The following is a 27,097-nucleotide window of genomic DNA, read 5'->3' as shown; positions in this document are numbered from 1 at the left end:
GACCCTTCCGATAGCAGAGATGTGATATCTCAATGCTTATACCAAACCTGAGAACCTTCCTATGGCCTGAGATGTCATATACAACTCCTTCCCATTCCAATCCTGAGACCCTTCCTTTAGCATGAGATGTGATATCTCAATGCTTATACCAAATCTGAGACCCTTCCTATAGCATGAGATGTGATATCCAATTCCTTCCCATTCCAATCCTGAGACCCTTCCTATAGCATGAGATGTGATATCTCAATGCTTATACCAAACCTGAGAGCCTACCTATAGCATGAGATGTGATATCCAAGTCCATCCCATTCCAATCCTTAGACCCTTCCTACAGCATGCGATGTGATATCTCAATGATTCTAATACCAAACCAGAGACTCTTCCTATAACATGAGATGGGATATCCAACTCCTTCCCATTCCAATCCTGAGCCGCTTCTGATAGCAGAGATGTGATATCTCAATGCTTATACCAAACCTGAGACCCTTCCTATAACATGAGATGTGATATCCAACTCCTTCCCGTTCCAAACCTGAGACACTAACTATAGCATATGTGATATCCAACTCCTTCCCATTCCAAACATGAGACCCTTCCTATAGCAAGAAAGTAATATCCAACTCCTACCCATTCCAATCCTGAGACCCTTCCTATAGCAAGAGATGTGATATCCAAATCCTTCCCATTCCAATCCTGAGACCCTTCGTATAACATGAGATGTGATATCCAACTCCTTCCCATTCCAACCTGAGACACTTCCTATAGCATGAGAAGGGATATCCAACTCCTTCCCAATCCAATCCTGAGACCCTTCCGATAGCAGAGATGTGATATCTCAATGCTTATACCAAACCTGAGACCATTCCTATGGCATGAGATGTGATATCCAACTCCTTGCCATTCAAATCCTGAGACCCTTCCTATAGCATGAGATGTGATATCTCTATGCTTCTAATACCAAACCTGAGACCCTTCCTATAACATGAGATGGGATATCCAACTCCTTCCCATTCCAATCCTGAGACCCTTCCGATAGCAGAGATGTGATATCTCAATGCTTATACCAAACCTGAGAACCTTCCTATGGCCTGAGATGTCATATACAACTCCTTCCCATTCCAATCCTGAGACCCTTCCTTTAGCATGAGATGTGATATCTCAATGCTTATACCAAATCTGAGACCCTTCCTATAGCATGAGATGTGATATCCAATTCCTTCCCATTCCAATCCTGAGACCCTTCCTATAGCATGAGATGTGATATCTCAATGCTTATACCAAACCACCTGAGAGCCTACCTATAGCATGAGATGTGATATCCAAGTCCATCCCATTCCAATCCTTAGACCCTTCCTACAGCATGCGATGTGATATCTCAATGATTCTAATACCAAACCAGAGACTCTTCCTATAACATGAGATGGGATATCCAACTCCTTCCCATTCCAATCCTGAGCCGCTTCCGATAGCAGAGATGTGATATCTCAATGCTTATACCAAACCTGAGACCCTTCCTATAACATGAGATTTGATATCCAACTCCTTCCCGTTGCAAACCTGAGACACTAACTATAGCATATGTGATATCCAACTCCTTCCCATTTCAAACATGAGACCCCTCCTATAGCAAGAAAGTAATATCCAACTCCTACCCATTCCAATCCTGAGACCCTTCCTATAGCAAGGGATGTGATATCCAAATCCTTCCCATTCCAATCCTGAGACCCTTCCTATAACATGAATGAGATGTGATATCCAACTCCTTCCCATTCCAACCTGAGACACTTCCTATAGCATGAGAAGGGATATCCAACTCCTTCCCAATCCAAACCTGAGACCCTTCCGATAGCAGAGATGTGATATCTCAATGCTTATACCAAACCTGAGACCCTTCCTATGGCATGAGATGTGATATCCAACTCCTTCCCAATCCAATCCTGAGACCCTTCCGATAGCAGAGGCGTGATATCTCAATGCTTCTACCAAACCTGAGACCCTTCCTTTAGCATGAGATGTGATATCCAAATCCTTCACATTCCAATCCTGAGACCCTTCCTATAGCATGAGATGTGATATCTCAATGCTTCTAATACCAAACCTGAGATCCTTCCTATAACATGAGATGTGATATCCAATTCCTTCCCATTCCAAACCTGAGGCCCTTCCTATTGGATGAGATGTGATATCCAACTCCTTCCCATTCCAACCCTGAGACCCTTCCTATAGCATGAGATGTGATGTCTCAATGCTTCTAATACCGAACCTGAGATCCTTCCTATAACATGAGATGTGATATCCAACTCCTTCCATTCCAATCCTGAGACCCGTCCTATAGCATGAGATGTGATATCTCAATGCTTATACCAAACCTGAGACCCTTCCTATAGCATGAGATGTGATATCCAATTGCTTCCCATTCCAATCCTGAGACCCTTCCTATAGCATGAGATGTGATATCTCAATGCTTCTAATACCAAACCTGAGATCCTTCCTCTAACATGAAATGTGATATCCAACTCCTTCCCTTTCCAAACCTAAGAGCCTATCTATAGCATGAGATGTGATATCCAAGTCCTTCCCATTCCAACCCTTAGACCCTTCCAACAGCATGCAATATGATATCTCAATGATTCTAATAACAAACCTGAGACCCGTCCTATAACATGAGATGGGATATCCAACTCCTTCCCATTCCAATCCTGAGACACTTCCGATAGCAGAGATGTGATATCTCAATGCTTATACCAAACCTGAGAACCTTCCTATGGCCTGAGATGTCATATACAACTCCTTCCCATTCCAATCCTGAGACCCTTCCTTTAGCATGAGATGTGATATCTCAATGCTTATACCAAATCTGAGACCCTTCCTATAGCATGATGTGATATCCAATTCCTTCCCATTCCAATCCTGAGACCCTTCCTATAGCATGAGATGTGATATCTCAATGCTTATACCAAACCTGAGAGCCTACCTATAGCATGAGATGTGATATCCAAGTCCATCCCATTCCAATCCTTAGACCCTTCCTACAGCATGCGATGTGATATCTCAATGATTCTAATACCAAACCAGAGACTCTTCCTATAACATTAGATGGGATATCCAACTCCTTCCCATTCCAATCCTGAGCCGCTTCCGATAGCAGAGATGTGATATCTCAATGCTTATACCAAACCTGAGACCCTTCCTATAACATGAGATGTGATATCCAACTCCTTCCTGTTCCAAACCTGAGACACTAACTATAGCATATGTGATATCCAACTCCTTCCCATTCCAAACATGAGACCCTTCCAATAGCAAGAAAGTAATATCCAACTCCTACCCATTCCAATCCTGAGACCCTTCCTATAGCAAGGGATGTGATATCCAAATCCTTCCCATTCCAATCCTGAGACCCTTCCTTTAGCATGAGATGTGATATCTCAATGCTTATACCAAATCTGAGACCCTTCCTATAGCATGAGATGTGATATCCAATTCCTTCCCATTCCAATCCTGGGACCCTTCCTATAGCATGAGATGTGATATCTCAATGCTTATACCAAACCACCTGAGAGCCTACCTATAGCATGAGATGTGATATCCAAGTCAATCCCATTCCAATCCTTAGACCCTTCCTACAGCATGCGATGTGATATCTCAATGATTCTAATACCAAACCAGAGACTCTTCCTATAACATGAGATGGGATATCCAACTCCTTCCCATTCCAATCCTGAGCCGCTTCCGATAGCAGAGATGTGATATCTCAATGCTTATACCAAACCTGAGACCCTTCCTATAACATGAGATGTGATATCCAACTCCTTCCCGTTGCAAACCTGAGACACTAACTATAGCATATGTGATATTCAACTCCTTCCCATTCCAAACATGAGACCCCTCCTATAGCAAGAAAGTAATATCCAACTCCTACCCATTCCAATCCTGAGACCCTTCCTATAGCAAGAGATGTGATATCCAAATCCTTCCCATTCCTATCCTGAGACCCTTCCTATAACATGAATGAGATGTGATATCCAACTCCTTCCCATTCCAACCTGAGACACTTCCTGTAGCATGAGAAGGGATATCCAACTCCTTCCCAATCCAAACCTGTGACCCTTCCGATAGCAGAGATGTGATATCTCAATGCTTATACCAAACCTGAGACCCTTCCTATGGCATGAGATGTGATATCCAACTCCTTCCCAATCCAATCCTGAGACCCTTCCGATAGCAGAGGCGTGATATCTCAATGCTTCTACCAAACCTGAGACCCTTCCTTTAGCATGAGATGTGATATCCAAATCCTTCACATTCCAATCCTGAGACCCTTCCTATAGCATGAGATGTGATATCTCAATGCTTCTAATACCAAACCTGAGATCCTTCCTATAACATGAGATGTGATATCCAATTCCTTCCCATTCCAAACCTGAGGCCCTTCCTATTGGATGAGATGTGATATCCAACTCCTTCCCATTCCAACCCTGAGACCCTTCCTATAGCATGAGATGTGATGTCTCAATGCTTCTAATACCGAACCTGAGATCCTTCCTATAACATGAGATGTGATATCCAACTCCTTCCATTCCAATCCTGAGACCCGTCCTATAGCATGAGATGTGATATCTCAATGCTTATACCAAACCTGAGACCCTTCCTATAGCATGAGATGTGATATCCAATTGCTTCCCATTCCAATCCTGAGACCCTTCCTATAGCATGAGATGTGATATCTCAATGCTTCTAATACCAAACCTGAGATCCTTCCTCTAACATGAAATGTGATATCCAACTCCTTCCCTTTCCAAACCTAAGAGCCTATCTATAGCATGAGATGTGATATCCAAGTCCTTCCCATTCCAACCCTTAGACCCTTCCAACAGCATGCAATATGATATCTCAATGATTCTAATAACAAACCTGAGACCCGTCCTATAACATGAGATGGGATATCCAACTCCTTCCCATTCCAATCCTGAGACACTTCCGATAGCAGAGATGTGATATCTCAATGCTTATACCAAACCTGAGAACCTTCCTATGGCCTGAGATGTCATATACAACTCCTTCCCATTCCAATCCTGAGACCCTTCCTTTAGCATGAGATGTGATATCTCAATGCTTATACCAAATCTGAGACCCTTCCTATAGCATGATGTGATATCCAATTCCTTCCCATTCCAATCCTGAGACCCTTCCTATAGCATGAGATGTGATATCTCAATGCTTATACCAAACCTGAGAGCCTACCTATAGCATGAGATGTGATATCCAAGTCCATCCCATTCCAATCCTTAGACCCTTCCTACAGCATGCGATGTGATATCTCAATGATTCTAATACCAAACCAGAGACTCTTCCTATAACATTAGATGGGATATCCAACTCCTTCCCATTCCAATCCTGAGCCGCTTCCGATAGCAGAGATGTGATATCTCAATGCTTATACCAAACCTGAGACCCTTCCTATAACATGAGATGTGATATCCAACTCCTTCCTGTTCCAAACCTGAGACACTAACTATAGCATATGTGATATCCAACTCCTTCCCATTCCAAACATGAGACCCTTCCAATAGCAAGAAAGTAATATCCAACTCCTACCCATTCCAATCCTGAGACCCTTCCTATAGCAAGGGATGTGATATCCAAATCCTTCCCATTCCAATCCTGAGACCCTTCCTATAACATGAGATGTGATATCCAACTCCTTCCCATTCCAACCTGAGACACTTCCTATAGCATGAGAAGGGATATCCAACTCCTTCCCAATCCAATCCTGAGACCCTTCCGATAGCAGAGATGTGATATCTCAATGCTTATAACAAACCTGAGACCCTTCCTATGGCATGAGATGTGATATCCAACTCCTTGCCATTCAAATCCTGAGACTCTTCCTATAGCATGAGAAGGGATATCCAACTCCTTCCCAATCCAATCCTGAGACCCTTCCGATAGCAGAGACGTGATATCTCAATGCTTCTACCAAACCTGAGACCCTTCCTTTAGCATGAGATGTGATATCCAAATCCTTCACATTCCAATCCTGAGACCCTTCCTATAGCATGAGATGTGATATCTCAATGCTTCTAATACCAAACCTGAGATCCTTCCTATAACATGAGATGTGATATCCAATTCCTTCCCATTCCAAACCTGAGACCCTTCCTATTGGATGAGATGTGATATCCAACTCCTTCCCATTCCAACCCTGAGACCCTTCCGATAGCATGAGATGTGATGTCTCAATGCTTCTAATACCAAACCTGAGATCCTTCCTTATAACATGAGATGTGATATCCAACTCCTTCCATTCCAATCCTGAGACCCGTCCTATAGCATGAGATGTGATATCTCAATGCTTATACCAAACCTGAGACCCTTCCTATAGCATGAGATGTGATATCCAACTGCTTCCCATTCCAATCCTGAGACCCTTCCTATAGCATGAGATGTGATATCTCAATGCTTCTAATACCAAACCTAAGAGCCTATCTATAGCATGAGATGTGATATCCAAGTCCTTCACATTCCAACCCTTAGACCCTTCCTACAGCATGCAATATGATATCTCAATGATTCTAATAACAAACCTGAGACCCGTCCTATAACATGAGATGGGATATCCAACTCCTTCCCATTCCAATCCTGAGACACTTCCGATAGCAGAGATGTGATATCTCAATGCTTATACCAAACCTGAGACCCTTCCTATAACATGAGATGTGATATCCAAATCCTTCCCGTTCCAAACCTGAGACCCTTCCTTTAGCATGAGATGTGATATCCAGCTCCTTCCCATTCCAATCCTGAGACACTTCCGATAGCATGAGATGTGATATCTCAATGCTTCTAATATCAAAACTGAGACCCTCCCTATAGCATGATATGTGATATCTAAGTCCTTCCCATTCCAATCCTGAGACCCTCCCTATAGCATGAGATGTGATATCCAACTCCTTCCCATTCCAATCCTGAGACCCTTCCTATAGCATGAGATATGATATCTCAATACTTCTAATACCAAACGTGAGATCCTTCCGATAACATGAGATGTGATATCCAAATCCTTCCCCTTCCAAACCTGAGACCCTCCCTTTAGCATGAGATGTGATATCCAACTCCTTCCTATTCCAATCCTGAGACTCTTCTGATAGCATGAGATGTGATATCTCAATGCTTCTAATACCAAACCTGAGATCCTTCCGATAGCATGAGATGTGATATCTCAATGCTTCTAATACCAAACCTGAGATCCTTCCTATAACATGAGATGTGATATCCAAATCCTTCCCCTTCCAAACCTGAGACCCTCCCTTTAGCATGAGATGTGATATCCAACTCCTTCCCATTCCAATCCTGAGACCCTTCCGATATCATGAGATGTGATATCTCAAAGCTTCTAATATCAAACTTGAGACCCTCCCTATAGCGTGAGATGTGATATCCAAGTCCTTCCCATTCCAATCCTGAGACCCTTCCTATAGCATGAGATGTGATATCTCAATGCTTCTAATACCAAACCTGAGACCCTTCCTATAACATGAGATGGGAATATCCAACTCCTTCCCATTCCAATCCTGAGACCCTTCCGATAGCAGAGATGTGATATCTCAATGCTTATACCAAACCTGAGATCCTTCCTATAACATGAGATGTCCTGAGACACTTCCTATAGCATGAGATGTGATATCTCACTGCTTATACCAAACCTGAGACCCTTCCCATAGCATGAGATGTGATATCCAAGTCCTTCCCATTCCAATCCTGAGACACTTCCTATAGCATGAGATGTGATATCTCAATGCTTCTAATACCAAACCTGAGACTCTTCCTATAACATGAGATGGGGAATCCAACTCCTTCCCATTCCAATCCTGAGACCCTTTTGATAGCAGAGATGTGATATCTCAATGTTTATACCAAACCTGAGACCCTTCCTACGGCATGAGTTGTCATATTCAACTCCTTCCCATTCCAATCCTGAGACCCTTCCTATAGCAGGAGATGTGATATCCAACTCCTTCCCATTCCAATCCTGAGACCCTTCCTATAGCATGAGATGTGATGTCTCAATGCTTCTAATACCAAACCTGATATCCTTCCTATAACATGAGATGTGATATCCAACTCCTTCCATTCCAATCCTGAGACCCTTCCTATAGCATGAGATTTGATATCTCAATGGTTCTACCAAACCTGAGACCCTTCCTATAGCATGAGATGTGATATCCAACTCCTTCCCATTCCAATCCTGAGACCCTTCCTATAGCCTGAGATGTGATATCTCAATGCCCCTAATACCAAACCTGAGATCCTTCCTCTAACATGAAATGTGATATCCAACTCCTTCACTTTCCAAACCTGAGAGCCTATCTATAGCATGAGATGTGAGATCTAAGTCCTTCCCATTCCAATCCTTAGACCCTTCCTACATCATGCAATATGATATCTCAATGATTCTAATAAAAAACCTGAGACCCGTCCTATAACATGAGATGGGATATTCAACTCCTTCCCATTCCAATCCTGAGACACTTCCGATAGCAGAGATGTGATATCTCAATGTTTATACCAAACCTGAGACCCTTCCTATAACATGAGATGTGATATCCAACTCCTTCCCGTTCCAAACCTGAGACCCTTCCTTTAGCATGAGATGTTATATCCAGCTCCTTCCCATTCCAATCCTGAGACACTTCCGATAGCATGAGATGTGATATCTCAATGCTTCTAATATCAAAACCGAGACCCTCCCTATAGCATGATATGTGATATCTAAGTCCTTCCCATTCCAATCCTGAGAGCCTTCCTATAGCATGAGATGTGATACCTCAATGCTTCTACCAAACCTGAGACCCTTCCTTTAGCATGAGATGTGATATCCAACTCCTTCCCATTCCAATCCTGAGACCCTTCCTATAGCATGAGATGTGATATCTCAATACTTCTAATACCAAACCTGAGATCCTTCCGATAACATGAGATGTGATATCTCAATACTTCTAATACCAAACCTGAGATCCATCCTATAACATGAGATGTGATATCCAAATCCTTCCCCTTCCAAACCTGAGACCCTCCCTTTAGCATGAGATGTGATATCCAACTCCTTCCCATTCCAATCCTGAGACCCTTCTGATAGCATAAGATATTTCTCAATGCTTCTATACCAAACCTGAGATCCTTCCGATAGCATGAGATGTGATATCTCAATACTTCTAATACCAAACCTGAGATCCTTCCTATAACATGAGATGTGATATCCAAATCCTTATCTTCCAAACCTGAGACCCTTCCTTTACCATGAGATGTGATATCCAACTCCTTCCCATTCCAATCCTGAGACTCTTCTGATAGCATAAGATATGATATCTCAATGCTTCTAATACCAAACCTGAGATCCTACCTCTAACATGAAATGTGATATCCAACTCTTTCCCCTTGCAAACCTGAGAGCCTTCCTATAGCATGAGATGTGATATCCAAGTCCTTCCCATTCCAATCCTGAGACCCGTCCTATAACATGAGATGTGATATCCAACTCCTTCCCATTCCAACCTGAGACCCTTCCTATAGCATGAGATGGGATATCCAACTCCTTCCAAATCCAATCCTGATAACCTTCCGATAGCATGAGATGTGATATCCCAATGCTTCTACCAAACCTGAGACCCATACTATGGCATGAGATGTGATATCAAACTCCTTCCCATTCTAATCCTGAGACCCTTCCTATAGCTTGAGATGTGATATCCAACTCCTTCCCATTCCAATTCTGAGACCCTTCCTATACCATGAGACTTGATATCTCAATGCTTCTAATACCAAACCTGAGACCCGTCCTATCTATAACATGAGATGTGATATCCAAATCCTTCCCCTTCCAAACCTTAGACCCTTCCTTTATCATGAGATGTGATATCCAACTCCTTCCCATTCCAATCTTGAGACCCTTCCGATATCATGAAATGTGATATCTCAATGCTTCTAATATCAAACTTGAGACCCTCCTTATAGCATGAGATGTGATATCCAAGTCCTTCCCATTCCAATCCTGAGACCCTTCCTATAGCATGAGATGTGATATCTCAATGCTTCTAATACCAAACCTGAGATCCTTCCTATAACATGAGATGGGAATATCCAATGTGATATCCAACTCCTTCCCATTCCAATCCTGAGACCCTTCCTATAGCATGAGATGTGATATCCAACTCCTTCCCATTCCAATCCTGAGACCCTTCCTATAGCCTGAGATGTGATATCTCAATGTTTATACCAAACCTGAGACCCTTCCTATAACATGAGATGTGACATCCAACTCCTTCCCGTTCCAAACCTGAGACCCTTCCTTTAGCATGAGATGTGATATCCAGCTCCTTCCCATTCCAATCCTGAGACACTTCCGATAGCATGAGATGTGATATCTCAATGCTTCTAATATCTAAACTGAGACCCTCCCTATAGCATGATATGTGATATCTAATTCCTTCCCATTCCAATCCTGAGACCCTTCCTATAGCATGAGATGTGATATCTCAATGCTTAGCCTTGATTCCTGTAGTAAATTGATTTCCTTTGCAGGCCGACTCCTGTCACGAATGCCTTGTCTGCATGCATTCTCTCCTGGCCATTCTCTCACCGTGGCTATTTGCCTACCCCCTTCCTCTCTCAGTGGATGGACTTCTCCGTCCTAGCCTCCTACCACTCAACTCCGCCTACTTGGAGAATTCAACATGAACCTGTATGCTTCCTGACCTGGACTTTTACGAGATCTGCAACACTTCATGTCGCTGGCCCTACACACTGCAGGGAATACTCAGGATTTTCTGATCTCAGACCTCCCCCTCTGTAACCCTCTCAACAATCCTCTCCCGTGGTGATCAAGTTCTCATCTTCAAAGAAGGCTAACTGCCAGCTGTTCCTCCTCAGAGGAGTTCTCCCTTTCTGTCCCTGCTCCCTGCACCGTTTCGCGTTGCAAACACTCGCTTCCCTGCTCTCTTGTTTAGACGCTTTTCCTTCTCAGAGGCCTTCTTGCTTTCTGCCCTTTTCGCGTTGCAAGTACTCGCTTCCCAGCTCTCTGGTTTAGACGCGTGTTCCCTGCCTTCTCTCCTCTTCCCGCTGCCTTCAAATCAAAAAATGAGCTCCAAAAGATACACAGTGCTCAGAATGCTCTATAACACCCATTATTCAACATATAGCCGTAACCCGCTAGACGTATTGATACGTGCTGTAAACTAGCAAAAACAGCTAGAAAATGTACTTTCCTCGCGTTTTTGTAAATGCTAATTCTGATGGGTTCCCATGTATACTCTCCGTGCGTTTGTTGTCGAATGCTGAAGTTTTTAACCACTGTTCTCCCATACAAGGGGGGGGGGTCAACGTCTACTGCTGTTCATAGGCTGAATGTATACGGCTGAAATCTTCAAGGCATTATCAGCTTTCCTGACTGTTTTGGAACGTGTATTTGCCATCTGTTAATGCAGTCGCCCTGTGTTCATAGTCCCTTCTACTTTACAGGCTGCACTCCCCTGGTGATCACATTCTCCTCTCCAGAGCAGGCTGACTACCAGCTGCTCCTCCTCATAGGCGTTCATCCTTTCTGTCCCTGCTCCCTGCACCGTTTCGCGTTGCATGTACTCGCTTCCCAGCTCTCTGGTTTAGATGCGTGTTCCCTGCCTTCTCTCCTCTTCCTACAGCCTTCCAATGAGCTCCACAAGATACAGTGTTCAGAATGCTTTATAACACCCATTATTCAACATATAGCTGTAACCCGCTAGACGTATTGAAACGTGCTAAAAACGAGCAGAAACAGCTAGAACATGTACTTTCCTCGCGTTTTGGTAAATGCGAATTCTGGTGGATTCCCATTTTGTACTCTGTTCGTGCGTTTGTTCAGTCGAATCCTGGTCTTTTGAACCACTCTTCTCCCATACAAGGGAGGGTCAAAATGTGTTGTTCACAGGCTGAATTTATACTGCTGAAATGCTCGCTTCCCTGCTCTCTGGTTTAGACGTGTGTTTGGAATGGGAAGGAGTTGGATATCACATCTCATGATAAAGGAAGGGTCTAAGGTTTGGAAGGGGAAGGATTTGGATATCACATCTCATGTTATAGGACGGGTCTCAGGTTTGGTATTAGAAGCATTGAGATATCAAGTCTCATGGTATAGGAAGGGTCTCAGAATTGGAATGGGAAGGAGTTAGATATCACATTTCAAGCTATAGGAAGGGTCTCAGGATTAGAATGGGAAGGAGTTTGATATCACATCTCATGCCATAATATGGGTCTCAGGTTTGGTAGAAGCATTGGGTTATCACATCTCATGCTATCGGAAGGGTATCGGGATTGGATTTGGAAGGAGTTGGATATCCCATCTCATGCTATAGGAAGGGTCTCAGGTTGGAATGGGAAGGAGTTGGATATCACATCTCATGTTATAGGAAGGGTCTCAGGATTGGAATGGGAAGGACTTGGATATCACATCTCATGCTATAGGAAGGCTCTCAGGTTTGCAAGGGGAAAGAGTTGGATATCACATTTCATGTTAGAGGTAGGATCTCAGGTTTGGTATTAGAAGCATTGAGATATCACATCTCATGCTATCAGAAGGATCTCAGGTTTGGTATAGAAGCATTGAGATATCATATCGTATGCTATCAGAAGAGTCTCAGGATTGGAATGGGAAGGAGTTGGATATCACATCTCATGGTAAAGGGAGGGTCTCAGGTTTGGAAGATAAGGATTTGGATATCACATCTCATGTTATAGGAAGGATCTCAGGTTTGGTATTAGAAGTATTGAGATATCACATCTCATGCTATCGGAAGGATCTCAGGTTTGGTATAGAAGCATTGAGATATCATATCTTATGCTATCAGAAGGGTCTCAGGATTGGAATGGGAAGGAGTTGGATATCACATCTCATGCTATAGGGAGGGTCTCAAGTTTGATAGAAGCATTGAGATATCACATTTCATGATATCGGAAGGGTCTCAAGATTGGAATGGGAAGGAGTTGGATATCACATCTCATGATAAAGGAAGGGTCTAAGGTTTGGAAGGGGAAGGATTTGGATATCACATCTCATGTTATAGGACGGGTCTCAGGTTTGGTATTAGAAGCATTGAGATATCAAGTCTCATGGTATAGGAAGGGTCTCAGAATTGGAATGGGAAGGAGTTGGATATCACATTTCAAGCTATAGGAAGGGTCTCAGGATTAGAATGGGAAGGAGTTTGATATCACATCTCATGCCATAATATGGGTCTCAGGTTTGGTAGAAGCATTGGGTTATCACATCTCATGCTATCGGAAGGGTATCGGGATTGGATTTGGAAGGAGTTAGATATCCCATCTCATGCTATAGGAAGGGTCTCAGGTTGGAATGGGAAGGAGTTGGATATCACATCTCATGTTATAGGAAGGGTCTCAGGATTGGAATGGGAAGGACTTGGATATCACATCTCATGCTATAGGAAGGCTCTCAGGTTTGCAAGGGGAAAGAGTTGGATATCAGATTTCATGTTAGAGGTAGGATCTCAGGTTTGGTATTAGAAGCATTGAGATATCACATCTCATGCTATCAGAAGGATCTCAGGTTTGGTATAGAAGCATTGAGATATCATATCTTATGCTATCAGAAGAGTCTCAGGATTGGAATGGGAAGGAGTTGGATATCACATCTCATGGTAAAGGGAGGGTCTCAGGTTTGGAAGATAAGGATTTGGATATCACATCTCATGTTATAGGAAGGATCTCAGGTTTGGTATTAGAAGTATTGAGATATCACATCTCATGCTATCGGAAGGATCTCAGGTTTGGTATAGAAGCATTGAGATATCATATCTTATGCTATCAGAAGGGTCTCAGGATTGGAATGGGAAGGAGTTGGATATCACATCTCATGCTAAAGGGAGGGTCTCAGGTTTGGAAGGGGAAGGATTTGGATATCACATCTCATGTTATAGGATGGATCTCAGGTTTGGTATTAGAAGTATTGAGATATCACATCTCATGTTATCGGAAGGATCTCAGGTTTGGTATTAGAAGTATTTAGATATCACATCTCATGCTATAGGAAGGGTCTCAGGATTGGAATGTGAAGGATTTGGATATCACATCTCATGCTAAAGGAAGGGTCTCAGGTTTGGTAGAAGCATTGAGATATCACGTCGCTGCTATCGGAAGGGTCTCAGGATTGGAATGGGAAGGAGCTGGATATCACATCTCATGCTAAAGGAAGGGTCTCAGGTTTGGAACGGGAAGGAGTTGGATATCACATCTCATGTTATAGGAAGGGTCTCAGGTTTGGTATAAACATTGAGATATCACATCTCAGGCTATAGGAAGGGTCTCAGGATTGGAATGGGAAGGAGTTGGATATCACATCTCATGCTATAGGAAGGGTCTCAGGATTGGAATGGGAAGGAGTTGGATATCACATTGGATATTCCCATCTCATGTTATAGGAAGGATCTCAGGTTTGGTATTAGAAGCATTGAGATATCACATCTCATGCTATAGGAAGGGTCTCAGGATTGGAATGGGAAGGACTTGGATATCACATCTCATGCTATAAGGAGGGTCTCAAGTTTGATATTAGAAGCATTGAGATATCACATTTCATGATATCGGAAGGGTCTCAAGATTGGAATGGGAAGGAGTTGGATATCACATCTCATGATAAAGGAAGGGTCTAAGGTTTGGAAGGGGAAGGATTTGGATATCACATCTCATGTTATAGGACGGGTCTCAGGTTTGGTATTAGAAGCATTGAGATATCAAGTCTCATGGTATAGGAAGGGTCTCAGAATTGGAATGGGAAGGAGTTGGATATCACATCTCAAGCTATAGGAAGGGTCTCAGGATTAGAATGGGAAGGAGTTTGATATCACATCTCATGCCATAGTATGGGTCTCAGGTTTGGTAGAAGCATTGGGATATCACATCTCATGCTATCGGAAGGTTATCAGGATTGGATTTGGAAGGAGTTGGATATCCCATCTCATGCTATAGGAAGGGTCTCAGGTTGGAATGGGAAGGAGTTGGATATCACATCTCATGTTATAGGACGGGTCTCAGGATTGGAATGGGAAGGACTTGGATATCACATCTCATGCTATAGGAAGGCTCTCAGGTTTGCAAGGGGAAAGAGTTGGATATCACATTTCATGTTAGAGGTAGGATCTCAGGTTTGGTATTAGAAGTATTGAGATATCACATCTCATGCTATCAGAAGGATCTCAGGTTTGGTATAGAAGCATTGAGATATCATATCTTATGCTATCAGAAGAGTCTCAGGATTGGAATGGGAAGGATTTGGATATCACATCTCATGGTAAAGGAAGGGTCTCAGGTTTGGAAGATAAGGATTTGGATATCACATCTCATGTTATAGGAAGGATCTCAGGTTTGGTATTAGAAGTATTGAGATATCACATCTCATGCTATCGGAAGGATCTCAGGTTTGGTATAGAAGCATTGAGATATATCTTATGCTATCAGAAGGGTCTCAGGATTGGAATGGGAAGGAGTTGGATATCACATCTCATGCTAAAGGGAGGGTCTCAGGTTTGGAAGGGGAAGGATTTGGATATCACATCTCATGTTATAGGATGGATCTCAGGTTTGGTATTAGAAGTATTGAGATATCACATCTCATGTTATCGGAAGGATCTCAGGTTTGGTATTAGAAGTATTGAGATATCACATCTCATGCTATAGGAAGGGTCTCAGGATTGGAATGGGAAGGAGTTGGATATCACATCTCATGCTAAAGGAAGGGTCTCAGGTTTGGTAGAAGCATTGAGGTATCACATCTCATGCTATAGGAAGGCTCTCAGGATTGGAATGGGAAGGACTTAGATATCACATATCATGCTATAGGGAGGGTCTCGGTTTTGATATTAGAAGCATTGAGATATCACATCTCATGCTATCGGAAGTGTCTCAGGATTGGAATGGGAAGGAGCTGGATATAACATCTCATGCTAAAGGAAGGGTCTCAGGTTTGGAACGGGAAGGAGTTGGATATCACATCTCATGTTATAGGAAGGGTCTCAGGTTTGGTATAAACATTGAGATATCACATCTCTGCTATCGGAAGTGTCTCAGGATTGGAATGGGAAGGAGTTGAATATCCCATCTCATGTTATAGGACGGGTCTCAGGTTTTTTATTAGAATCATTGAGATATCATATTGCATGATGTAGGAAGGGTCTAAGGATTGGAATGGGAAGGACTTAGATCTCACATCTCATGCTATAGATAGGCTCTCAGGTTTGGAAAGTGAAGGAGTTAGATATCACATTTCATGTTAGAGGAAGGATCTCAGGTTTGGTATTAGGGGCATTGAGATATCACATCTCAGGCTATAGGAAGGGTCTCAGGATTGGAATGGGAAGGAGTTGGATATCACATCTCATGCTATAGGAAGGGTCTCAGGTTTGGTAGAACCATTGAGATATCACATCTCATGCTATAGGAAGGGTCTCAGGATTGGAATGGAAGGAGTTGGATATCACATCTCATGTTATAGGAAGGATATCAGGTTTGGTATTAGAAGCATTGAGACATCACATCTCATGCTATAGGAAGGGTCTCAGGATTGGAATGGGAAGGAGTTGGATATCACATCTCATGCTATAGGAAGGGTCTCAGGATTGGAATGGGAAGGAGTTGAATATGACAACTCATGCCGTAGGAAGGGTCTCAGGTTTGGTATAAACATTGAGATATCACATCTCTGCTATCAAAAGGGTCTCAGGATTGGAATGGGAAGGAGTTGGATTCCCCATCTCATGTTATAGGAAGAGTCTCAGGTTTGGTATTAGAAGCATTGAGATATCACATCTCATGCTATAGGAAGTGTCTCAGGATTGGAATGGGAAGGACTTGGATATCACATCTCATGCTATGGGAAGGGTCTCAGGTTTGGTATAAGCAGTGAGATATCACATCTCATGCTATAGGAAGTGTCTCAGGACATCTCATGTTATAGGAAGGATCTCAGGTTTGGTATAAGCATTGAGATATCACATCTCTGCTATCGGAAGGGTCTCAGGATTGGAATGGGAAGGAGTTGGATATTCCCATCTCATGTTATAGGAAGGGTCTCAGGTTTGGTATTAGAAGCATTGAGATATCACATCTCATGCTATAGGAAGGGTCTCAGGATTGGAATGGGAAGGACTTGGATATCACATCTCACGCTATAGGGAGGGTCTCAAGTTTGATATTAGAAGCTTTGAGATATCACATCTCATGATATCGGAAGGGTCTCAGGATTGGAATGGGAAGGAGTTGGATATCACATCTCATGCTAAAGGGAGGGTCTCAGGTTTGGAAGGGGAAGGATTTGGATATCACATCTCATGTTATAGGAAGGATCTCAGGTTTGGTATTAGAAGCATTGAGATATCACATCTCATGTTATCGGAAGGATCTCACGTTTGGTATTAGAAGTATTGAGATATCATATCTCATGCTATAGGAAGGGTCTCAGGATTGGAATGGGAAGGAGTTGGATATCACATCTCATGCTATCGGAAGTGTCTCAGGATTGGAATGGGAAGGAGCTGGATATCACATCTCATGCTAAAGGAAGGGTCTCAGGTTTGGAACGGGAAGGATTTGGATATCACATCTCATGTTATAGGAAGGGTCTCAGGTTTGGTATAAGCATTGAGATATCACATCTCTGCTATCGGAAGTGTCTCAGGATTGGAATGGGAAGGAGTTGGATATCCCATCTCATGTTATAGGACGGGTCTCAGGTTTGTTATTAGAATCATTGAGATATCATATTGCATGCTGTAGGCAGGGTCTAAGGGTTGGAATGTGAAGGACTTGGATATCACATCTCATGCTATAGATAGGCTCTTAGGTTTGGAAAGGGAAGGAATTGGATATCACATTTCATGTTAGAGGAAGGATCTCAGGTTTGGTATTAGAAGCATTGAGATATCACATCTCATGCTATAGGAAGGGTCTCAGGATTGGAATGGGAAGCAGTTGGATATCACATCTCATGCTATAGGAAGGGTCTCAGGTTTGGTATAAGCATTGAGATATCACATCTCATGCTATAGGACGGGTCTCAGGATTGGAATGGAAGGAGTTGGATATCATATCTCATGTTATAAGGAAGGATCTCAGGTTTGGTATTAGAAGCATTGAGACATCACATCTCATGCTATAGGAAGGGTCTCAGGGTTGGAATGGGAAGGAGTTGGATATCACATCTCATCCAATAGGAAGGGTCTCAGGTTTGGAATGGGAAGGAATTGGATATCACATCTCATGTTATAGGAAGGATCTCAGGTTTGGTATTAGAAGCATTGAGATATCACATCTCATGCTATAGGAAGGGTCTCAGGATTGGAATGTGAAGGATTTGGATATCACATCTCATGCTAAAGGAAGGGTCTCAGGTTTGGTAGAAGCATTGAGATATCACGTCTCTGCTATCGGAAGGGTCTCAGGATTGGATTGGGAAGGAGTTGGATATCCCTTCTCATGCTATAGGAAGAGTCTCAGGATTTGAATGGCAAGGAGTTGGATATCACATCTCATGCCATAGGAAGGGTCTCAGGTTTGTTATAAGCATTGAGATATCACATCTCTGCTATCGGAAGGGTCTCAGGATTGGATTGGGAAGGAGTTGGATATCCCTTCTCATGCTATAGGAAGTGTCTCAGGTTGGAATGGGAAGGAGTTGGATATCACATCTCATGTTATAGGAAGGGTCTCAGGATTGGAATGGGAAGGATTTGGATATCACATCCCTTGCTATAGGAAGGGTCTCAGGATTGGAATGGGTAGGAGTTGGATATTACTTTCTTGCTATTGGAAGGGTCTCATGTTTGGAATGGGAAGGAGTTGGATATCACATATGCTATAGTTAGTGTCTCAGGTTTGGAACGGGAAGGAGTTGGATATCACATCTCATGTTATAGGAAGGGTCTCAGGTTTGGTATAAGCATTGAGATATCACATCTCTGCTATCGGAAGCGGCTCAGATTGGAATGGGAAGGAGTTGGATATCCCATCTAATGTTATAGGAAGAGTCTCTGGTTTGGTATTAGAATCATTGAGATATCACATCGCATGCTGTAGGAAGGGTCTAAGGATTGGAATGGGATGGACTTGGATATCACATCTCATGCTATAGGTAGGCTCTCAGGTTTGGTATAAGCATTGAGATATCACATCTCATGCTATAGGAAGGGTCTCAGGATTGGAATGGGAAGGAATTGGATATCACATCATGCTATAGGAAGGGTCTCAGATTTGGTATAAGCATTGAGATATCACATCTCATGCTAAAGGAAGGGTCTCAGGATTGGAATGGGAAGGAGTTGTATATGACATCTCAGGCCATAGGAAGGTTCTCAGGTTTGGTATAAGCATTGAGATATCACATCTCTGCTATCGGAAGTGTCTCAGGATTGGAATGGGAAGGAGTTGGATATCCCATCTCATGTTATAGGACGGGTCTCAGGTTTGTTATTAGAATCATTGAGATATCATATTGCATGCTGTTGGAAGGGTCTAAGGGTTGGAATGGGAAGGACTTGGATATCACATCTCATGCTATAGATAGGCTCTTAGGTTTGGAAAGGGAAGGAGTTGGATATCACATTTCATGTTAGAGGAAGGATCTCAGGTTTGGTATGCATGAGATGTGATATCAAACTCCTTCCCATTCTAATCCTGAAATCCTGAGACCCTTCCTATAGCTTGAGATGTGATATCCAACTCCTTCCCATTCCAATTCTGAGACCCTTCCTATACCATGAGACTTGATATCTCAATGCTTCTAATACCAAACCTGAGACCCGTCCTATAACATGAGATGTGATATCCAAATCCTTCCCCTTCCAAACCTTAGACCCTTCCTTTATCATGAGATGTGATATCCAACTCCTTCCCATTCCAATCCTGAGACCCTTCCGATATCATGAGATGTGATATCTCAATGCTTCTAATATCAAACTCGAGACCCTCCCTATAGCATGAGATGTGATATCCAAGTCCTTCCCATTCCAATCCTGAGACCCTTCCTATAGCATGAGATGTGATGTCTCAATGCTTCTAATACCAAACCTGAGACCCTTCCTATAACATGAGTGATATCCAACTCCTTCCCATTCCAATCCTGAGACCCTTATGATAGCATGAGATGTGATATCTCAATGCCTCTAATACCAAATCTGAGATTCTTCCGATAGCATGAGATGTGATATCTCAATGCTTCTTATACCAAACCTGAGATCCTTCCTATAACATGAGATGTGATATCCAAATCCTTCCCCTTCCAAACCTGAGACCCTCCCTTTAGCATGAGATGTGATATCCAACTCCTTCCCATTCCAACCTGAGACCCTTCCTATAGCATGAGATGGGATATCCAACTCCTTGGAATTCCAATCCTGATACCCTTCCGATAGCATGAGATTTGATATCCCAATGCTTATACCAAACCTGAGACCCATACTATGGCATGAGATGTGATATCAAACTCCTTCCCATTCCAATCCTGAGACCCTTCCTATAGCTTGAGATGTGATATCCAACTCCTTCCCATTCCAATTCTGAGACCCTTCCTATACCATGAGACTTGATATCTCAATGCTTCTAATACCAAACCTGAGACCCGTCCTATAACATGAGATGTGATATCCAAATCCTTCCCCTTCCAAACCTTAGACCCTTCCTTTATCATGAGATGTGATATCCAACTCCTTCCCATTCCAATCCTGAGACCCTTCCGATATCATGAGATGTGATATCTCAATGCTTCTAATATCAAACTCGAGACACTCCCTATAGCATGAGATGTGATATCCAAGTCCTTCCCATTCCAATCCTGAGACCCTTCCTATAGCATGAGATGTGATGTCTCAATGCTTCTAATACCAAACCTGAGACCCTTCCTATAACATGAGATGGGAATATCCAACTCCTTCCCATTCCAATCCTGAGACCCTTCCGATAGCAAACATGTGATATCTCAATGCTTATACCAAACCTGAGATCCTTCCTATAACATGAGATGTGATATCCAACTCCTTCCCATTCCAATCCTGAGACACTTCCTATAGCATGAGATGTGATATCTCACTGCTTATACCAAACCTGAGACCCTTCCTATAGCATGAGATGAGATATCCAACTCCTTCCCATTCCAATCCTGAGACCCTTCCTATAGCATGAGATGTGATATCTCAATGCTTCTAATATCAAACTTGAGACCCTCCCTATAGCATGAGATGTGATATCCAAGTCCTTCCCATTCCAATCTTGAGACACTTCCTATAGCATGAGATGTGATATCTCAATGCTTCTAATACCAAACCTGAGACTCTTCCTATAACATGAGATGGGATATCCAACTCCTTCCCATTCCAATCCTGAGACCCTTCCGATAGCAGAGATGTGATATCTCAATGCTTATACCAAACCTGAGACCCTTCCTACGGCATGAGATGTCATATACAACTCCTTCCCATTCCAATCCTGAGACCCTTCCTATAGCATGAGATGTGATATCTCAATGCTTATACCAAACCTGAGACCCTTCCTATAGCATGAGATGTGATATCCAACTCCTTCCCATTCCAATCCTGAGACCCTTCCTATAGCATGAGATGTGATGTCTAAATGCTTCTAATACCAAACCTGAGATCCTTCCTATAACATGAGATGTGAAATCCAACTCCTTCCATTCCAATCCTGAGACCCTTCCTATAGCATGAGATGTGATATCTCAATGCTTATACTAAACCTGAGACCCTTCCTTTAGCATGAGATGTGATATCCAACTCCTTCCCATTCCAATCCTGAGACCCTTCCTATAGCATGAGATGTGATATCTCAATGCCTCTAATACCAAACCTGAGATCCTTCCTCTAACATGAAATGTGATATCCAACTCCTTCCCTTTCCAAACCTGAGAGCCTATCCATAGCATGAGATGTGATATCCAAGTCCTTCCCATTCCAATCCTTAGACCCTTCCTACAGCATGCAATAACACTACTCACTTCAGACCTGGGAACCCCAAGTGTACGAATCATGTGAGAGTGACAAGGACTCGATATACTACACAACCTGGCGGCGGTTACAGAGCAAGACTCCTGTGTAGGCTGGTCAGTCTGCTGGATGGCCCAGAGACGCTTCCGAAGGCTTACTAGCAGGAGATGGTGAAAATGCCGAGAATAGCTGTCCCCGCTATTCCAAGGGTCGAAGTACCAGTACAGGCCTTCTGGTTCGATCAAAGGTGAAAAGGGTTTCACAAGGCGACAGCAGTGCAGAGGAGCAGTCCTTCAGCGGGTCACCAGCGATTCCTCGGTTCAGCCTCTTGGTTGCAGGATACTTGGCTCCTGTATTCCTTCGTTCGTGAGAACTCAGGAGATCGACATGGTAGTGGTGTTTCCAGCCCCCTCTTATCCACGGTTCCCTTCGCGCCAAAACGGAGGAGACCCAATGGGAGATCCGCTCATCAACACTCACACCATTCGTGGACCTATCACGGACCACGGTGGTCCCAGGCATTCACACCACCCTAGACTCTCTGGCACCCAGGATGTGTATTGGGACCAGACATCCCAGCCCACATCCTGGAGGCACACACAAGACATGTAGAAGCCTGCGAAAGCATCTGTGTTTCGCGGGAAAGCACATGCCCAAATAAGGAAGGCCCCAGGTCGGCTCGACCTGGGGAAGGTGAAGGGAGCAAGACGGTCAGCGGACAGGACAAAGGAGCCTCGTGGTCTGGCCATTTTGGGATCTAGGCCACCATTTTGGGTTAAGCGCGAGAAACGCGCTTAGCACGCCAAAAGGATCTCAAAACACAAGAAACGATCGCTGCCACCATTCCCGTCCGTGAATCACTTGCACCGATCAGTTACAATCCTGAAAGAGTATCTAGGGCCTGTAGAAGGCTAGAGACCCAAGAGAGCAGTAACTTAGCTTACAGTGCCCTCTTGTGTCATGTTGCACGAAAGCTGCAACATGATACAAGAAACTACGGAAACCAGCGTTTCCTGGTACTGACTGTCTTAAGGGCATGACAGTTTCCCCGTAAGAAAGGAGCGAAAGCCCAGAGGAGTGCGGCAGAAGGCTGCACTTCTCGGGCAAAGTCGAGAACAAGGTGAAAAACAACAGCAAAAAGTTTAGGGGTTGCCACATGGAAGGAAAATTACCTACAATTACGAAATCTTTCCTAACACTCGCCCCTCCCAGACTATGGACAGGGGGAACTAATCCACCCCTGGATGAGTCTCTTGTTCAGGTCGGTTAAACATTCTCCACAACCCATCAGCATTGCTATGTTGGACACCTGGCCTATGCTCAATAGTGAAGTCGAAGCCTTGTAGACTTATGGACCACCTAAGCAACTTTGGATTCTCCCCCTTCATGTTTATTAGCCACTTTAAGGGCTTATGGTCAGTTTGCACAGTGAAGTGGGTCCCATAGAGGTAGGGCCTCAGCTTCCTTAGGGCTCACACAACAGAGAAACATTCTTTCTCTACCGTGGACCATCTGAGCTCTCTGTCCTTAAACTGGCGACTAATAAAACCAATAGGGTGTTCCTTACCCTTCTCATCTACTTGCGATAGTACAGCTCCTATCCCAGATTCAGAGGCGTCCGTCTGCACGATAAAAGGTCTTTGATAATCAGGGGCCCTGAGGACAGGGGCCTGGCACAAGGAGTCTTTTAAGCCATTGAAGGCCTTCTCACACTCGTCGGTCCAAGTTACCTTCTTGGGTTTCTTCAGAGTTGTGAGGGCAGTCAGAGGGGCAGCTATGGTGCCATAGTCTGCCACAAAATTGCGGTAATACCCCGTGAGTCCTAAGAAGGCTCTCACTTGGGTTTGTGTAGTGGGGGTAGGCCAGTCTTGTACTGCTTGTACTTTACTGGGTAGAGGCTGTATCCTCCCTCCACCTACTTCATGTCCAAGGTAAAACACTGAGCCTTGTCCAATCTGGCGTTTACTAGCCTTTATGGTCAAGTGTGCTTTCCGAAGAGCCTGGAGCACAATCCCGAGGTGTTTCACATGGTCAGGTGGCACTGAAAACTGCTATATCGTCCAGATATGCAAGACAGAATTCGTCCAACCCATTCAAAACATGATGCACAAGCCTCTGGAAAGTGGCAGGTGCATTCTTCAACCCGAACGGCATTACCCGGAATTGGTAAAGGCCGTCTGGAGTAGAAAACGCTGTCTTCTCCTTGGCATGTTCTGCTAAAGCTATTTGCCAATAGCCAGCAGTGAGGTCAAACGTGCTGAGGTACTTGGAGGCACCCAAAGTATCCACCAGCTCATCTGTTTGAGGCAAGGGGTGTGCATCTGTCTTGGTGACAGCATTCAGAGCCCTGTAATCCACACAGAACCTCAATTCAGAAGTGCCTGCCTTTGGAACGAAAACCACAGGGCTGGACCAAGGACTACTAGAGGGTTCAATCACCCCAAGGTCTAACATCTTGTTGACCTCGGTCTTAATATAAGACCGTACTTTGTCTGACATCCTGTATCCCCTACTTTTGGTAGGTACACTGTCTCCTGTGTCTATGTTATGTTTGCACCAAGGTGTCAAACCAGGCGACTGTGAAAACAGGGGGGAAAACTGCCTAAGCAAACTTTTCACCTCAGCCTGCTGATCAGAAGTCAGGTGAGGGGCCACTCGGACACCCTCAAAGGAGCTATCTGAAGGACCACTTTGGAACAGGTCGGGGAGAGGTTCAGACTCCTCTTCCTCAACATCTGAAGCCAGTAACAGTGCTGCGATTTTGACTCTTGGGACGAAAGCCTTCAGCCTATTCACGTAAAACACTTTTGGAGCCTGTCCAGGCCTTCCAAGGTCCACTAAATAGTTAACCTCACCCAGGGGCTCCACCACTGTGTAAGGGCCTGACCATTTGTCCTGTAAAGCTCAAGGCCTTATGGGATTCATGATCAGGACTTGCTGACCAGGTGTAAAGTTGATGAGGGAAGCTTTCTGGTCGTACCAATGTTTCACCAGCGCTTGTACTGCCTTCAATTTATCACTAGCCAAGCCCATCAGAAGTACCATCCGTTTTCTGAGCCCTAGCACATAATCAACTACGTTGGTAGTAACAGGGGGAGTGGGCATCTCCCATCCCTCTTTGACTATGGCTAAGGGTCCCCGTACAGGATGACCAAACAGAAGTTTGAAGGGGCTGAAGCCAACACCCTCCTGTGGTACCTCTCGGTAGGCAAACAGTAAGCATGGTAAAAGAAGATAATACCAAACCTGAGATCCTACCTCTAACATGAAATGAGATATCCAACTCTTTCCCCTTCCAAACCTGAGAGCCTTCCTATAGCATGAGATGTGATATCCAAGTCCTTCCCATTCCAATACTGAGACCCTTCCTATAGCTTGAGATGTGATATCCAACTCCTTCCCATTCCAATTCTGAGACCCTTCCTATAGCATGAGATGTGATATCTCAATGCTTATACCAAACCTGAGAGCCTACCTATAGCATGAGATGTGATATCCAAGTCCATCCCATTCCAATCCTTAGACCCTTCCTACAGCATGCGATGTGATATCTCAATGATTCTAATACCAAACCAGAGACTCTTCCTATAACATGAGATGGGATATCCAACTCCTTCCCATTCCAATTCTGAGACCCTTCCTATACTATGAGACTTGATATCTCAATGCTTCTAATACCAAACCTGAGACCCGTAATATAACATGAGATGTGATATCCAAATCCTTCCCCTTCCAAACCTTAGACCCTTCCTTTATCATGAGATGTGATATCCAACTCCTTCCCATTCCAATCCTGAGACCCTTCCGATATCATGAGATGTGATATCTCAAAGCTTCTAATATCAAACTTGAGACCCTCCCTATAGCATGAGATGTGATATCCAAGTCCTTCCCATTCCAATCCTGAGACCCTTCCTATAGCATGAGATGTGATATCTCAATGCTTCTAATACCAAACCTGAGACCCTTCCTATAACATGAGATGGGAATATCCAACTCCTTCCCATTCCAATCGTGAGACCCTTCCGATAGCAGAGATGTGATATCTCAATGCTTATACCAAACCTGAGCTCCTTCCTATAACATGAGATGTGATATCCAACTCCTTCCCATTCCAATCCTGAGACACTTCTTATAGCATGAGATGTGATATCTCACTGCTTATACCAAACCTGAGACCCTTCCCATAGCAGGAGATGTGATATCCAACTCCTTCCCATTCCAATCCTCAGACCCTTCCTATAGCATGAGATGTGATATCTCAATGCTTCTAATGTCAAACTTGAGACCCTACCTATAGCATGAGATGTGATATCCAAGTCCTTCCCATTCCAATCCTAAGACACTTCCTATAGCATGAGATTTGATATCTCAATGCTTCTAATACCAAACTTGAGACTCTTCCTATAACATGAGATGGGATATCCAACTCCTTCCCATTCCAATCCTGAGACCCTTTTGATAGCAGAGATGTGATATCTCAATGTTTATAACAAACCTGAGACCCTTCCTACGGCATGAGATGTCATATTCAACTCCTTCCAATTCCAATCCTGAGACCCTTCCTATAGCATGAGATTTGATATCCAACTCCTTCCCATTCCAATCCTGAGACCCTTCCTATAGCATGAGATGTGATGTCTCAATGCTTCTAATACCAAACCTGAGATCCTTCCTATAACATGAGATGTGATATCCAACTCCTTCCATTCCAATCCTGAGACCCTTCCTATAGCATGAGATGTGATATCTCAATGCTTCTAATACCAAACCTGAGATCCTTCCTCTAACATGAAATGTGAGATCCAACTCCTTCCCTTTCCAAACCTAAGAGCCTATCTATAGCATGAGATGTGATATCCAAGTCCTTCACATTCCAACCCTTAGACCCTTCCTACAGCATGCAATATGATATCTCAATGATTCCAATAACAAACCTGAGACCCGTCCTATAACATGAGATGGGATATCCAACTCCTTCCCATTCCAATCCTGAGACACTTCCGATAGCAGAGATGTGATATCTCAATGTTTATACCAAACCTGAGACTCTTCCTATAACA

The sequence above is a fragment of the Ambystoma mexicanum genome, unplaced genomic scaffold (genome assembly GCF_040938575.1).
Source record: "Ambystoma mexicanum isolate Mex_15411 unplaced genomic scaffold, UKY_AmexF1_1 Mex_scaf3, whole genome shotgun sequence".
Classification (NCBI taxonomy): domain Eukaryota; kingdom Metazoa; phylum Chordata; class Amphibia; order Caudata; family Ambystomatidae; genus Ambystoma; species Ambystoma mexicanum.
The sequence above is the reverse complement of the archived record's forward strand: the minus strand, read 5'-3'. Positions refer to the sequence as shown.